Raw genomic sequence first — 2917 nt, 5'->3', positions numbered from 1 at the left:
AAAAAAAAAAAAAAATTGCCCGAGGAGTGAAGCAGAGTTAGTTTCATAGAGGCATGCTATTTCATGACCATCATGTGGAAACTTTTCAGGTTTAATGCTTTATAATTCTCCCAGCTGAAGCTTTGGAACTTCAAAGCACTGTAGAACATTTCAAATTTCTCTTCTGCCCATGAGAAAACCCTTTGCATTGAAAGTTGCTTTCAACTGGAATCCTACATTTGGTATTACACAACAGCGACATATTTTTATGGAGATTAAAATTACACACCAAGAATGTAAAGTTGCCCAAGCAAAACCATTTCTACTACTAAAAATGCTCCCACTACACAGTATGAAGAGCTATGACCTTCTCTTGTCCATAAATAATGCTTACTGTAAGACATTTAAAAACCATTTATAAATTCCATATTTGCCTAAGAAATATTCAGCTTCTAACCATCTGCAGTTTACAAAGAGGATTTGCTTAAGCATAATGACGTTTCCTTTAACGAGTAAACAATAAATCTACCACCGATTGCAAAGACAGGCGATCAGTGGGTATTATGAAGGAAATGACATGAAAATCAATATGTAATTCCTGGGAAAAGGGCATGCTATACTTTTAATTTGAAATCTACCAGTGGTAAGTCATGAATATAAAACTTGCCTCTGTAAAAATAATTTGTTTGCTGTAAAACTAGGAATCATCCTTGGTTATCTAATACTTCAAGAAACGGTGTGTTAGCCCCTCTCAGAATCTGTGTGAAGCTGGCCCCCTTTGGCAACTAAAAGAGCTCTTTGAACCATAGAACAGATGTAATGAAAATTGGTTCCATTAAATGCAGCTGGCAAATTACAAACTGAGAAATTAATGCACCATACCACGACTCTAGGGGCTAAAATGAATCAAGGTGTGGTCGCCAGATGCTCGTTTCTTCACCGCCTCCCACAATGAAACATTTCTGCTTACAGATTTGTTTAATATAATACAAATTATTGATATAGGCAACAGAAGTTATAAAATCGCGGTGAAGATTAATCAAGTAAAACAACTGCACTGCCCTGTGTAACCACATTTTAAAAGGAGTAAAACCTGAACCCTGTAATTCTTACATGCTCCTCTGGGCCTGGGGAACGTGAAGGACTTCTCACTCTCCTATGATCTACTGCCTCTGAATTCCAATGGGGAGGGGAAGTTGATTTGGTACTATCCATAAACAGCATGCTCCTTTGTTGATTTGAATTCAATTTATTCCAACTTGGTGTGCTGCTGATGGCTCTACCAGTAGAAACTGACAAGAGTCCATTTAGCATCTGTTTTTGAGGTGCTCTTCCATGGTTTTGAGTAGTCCTCTTGAGTCATTAGCTAAACATTGTTTCAAAGAACTACCCTTGCAAGGACCCCCCTGTGAAGACTAAAGGGGAGGAAACTGAAAGCATATTCCCAGGTAATTCAGGCAACCCCTGAGATGTTGCTCCCCTCCCTTCTCAAAATAAAACAAAAAAATAAAAAATAAAAAGTTGCCAGAGGCAGGGTTTTGTTTGATCTCAACTGAGCCGGAGGAATATAAGCAAAGCATTTTGAAACTAAGATGATTCAACTTCAGTGTATCCGAAAACGTCTAGATTGCTATGAGCTAATTTATGTGATTAGTTGATCCTTTTTAAGGAAAACTGAATTTAGTCATTTAAGACACGTACTGTTATAATAACCTAATTCAGTCCAGTAATGGGTAGAGGAAGTGACTTGAAGGGCTCATAAGAGAACTGAATCTTTTTTTTTAAGTGGAGTGGTAGATATATGTGTATCACTGCACTTTTTTTTTTGGTATGTCTAAAATGCTTCATAATATATTAAAATTAAAAAAAATATGTATGTATTACTGGGCTTGTAGTCAAAAGTTTTATGGAGGGATAGTTTGGGGGAGTTAATTATCAATTTTCTAATTTGTTCTCTTGCTCCGGTAACTTTGCTGTTTCTGGAGTTCAAACAAAGAACAAAGATTTGCTGGATTGCATGAGTAAACGTTTGAGTGTTCTATTTCTCTTTGCGTATCGCTTCTCGGCCTTTTGGCTAAGATCAAGTGTAGTATCTATTTCTCTTTGCCTAAAATAAGTGATAACACATATACTTAGCATGGGTGTTTTATTTACATATATCAAGGACCCCATTTTCTCTGTTTCTTCATAATAAAAATCCAGTTTGTAAATATTTAATCCACGAGGGTGGACTGGTCTAAAACATGACAAGTATTCCAATTTCAGAATTGCCACAATAAGTAATGACGTAATTGCTATAACAATGTACTTACATTTTTTTAAAGCTAAAATACACACAAATAATATTTTACTGCATAAAAAAGTCCCTCTCCTATTCTTTCAAAACAGTTGTTAGGCAAACGATAAATGACTACCTTCAACTCATATATAAGAAAAATGTTACAGTAAAATTAATAAGCACATATATTTTAGGCATATGTTATACACATTACACATTCTATAGTAACCAATTACAATATGTAGGTTGGGGTGGCCTATTTACTTTTCTGTCCAATAAAGCACTTTTCTAATTAGAGTACTGTATCATACAGAATTGCACTATTTCCAGATAAAGAATTTTTTGTAAAGTGCACAGATATTGCAAAATGCACGTAGTATACTTTATAGCTATTATAAGCATGCAGCAATGACAATTTTCCATTGTTTTATAGTAGCATTATTTCCACATGCAGAAACATATATACCAAATACATACAATTACCTGCATACTCCATATGCTTTACAATACATATATTCTACCATTGGCAATTTCCCCTTGGAATCAGGTTGAAATTGTTTTCAGTGTACATATATGTTATTTCCATAATTCTACAAAAGGTCAAGCAAGTGTCGACATGAGTAAAAATAAGTTGACTACATATAGAAAGCATGAAAGAGT

At 34.9% G+C, this 2917-nt stretch overlaps 1 pseudogene; it reads left to right on the top strand.

Moving 5' to 3' along the window:
• The first annotated feature begins 2033 nt into the window (after positions 1–2033).
• On the top strand, positions 2034–2151 carry LOC122218870 (annotated as a pseudogene).
• The last annotated feature ends 766 nt before the right edge of the window (positions 2152–2917 follow it).

Source organism: Panthera leo, chromosome B1 (genome assembly GCF_018350215.1).
Source record: "Panthera leo isolate Ple1 chromosome B1, P.leo_Ple1_pat1.1, whole genome shotgun sequence".
NCBI classification, from domain to species: Eukaryota; Metazoa; Chordata; class Mammalia; order Carnivora; family Felidae; genus Panthera; species Panthera leo.
This window is presented reverse-complemented; position numbering and strand designations above follow the sequence as displayed.